Source organism: Populus euphratica, unplaced genomic scaffold (assembly GCF_000495115.2).
Source record: "Populus euphratica unplaced genomic scaffold, PopEup_1.0 scaffold4324.1, whole genome shotgun sequence".
In the NCBI taxonomy this organism is placed as follows: domain Eukaryota; kingdom Viridiplantae; phylum Streptophyta; class Magnoliopsida; order Malpighiales; family Salicaceae; genus Populus; species Populus euphratica.
Window position 1 is genome coordinate 6,769 of NW_011504142.1, and position 233 is coordinate 7,001.

Consider the following 233-nt stretch of genomic DNA (forward strand, 5'->3'; position numbering starts at 1 on the left):
GGGGGGTTGTAAAACTTGTATTTTATAATACTATTTTTTAGTTTTGCATTTTCAATTAAAAATATTAAAATAACTTTTTAACCTTTAAAATAAAATAAAAAATAGAGGAAAAATATAGGATTTTTTGTTATTTTCAAAATTGTTGCATGGTTAAAAAAAAATGGTGGTGTCCAATAATTTAATTCTTAAGTTAAAACGTATTTGTGTTATTTTGTTGTTGTTGGTTTTTAATT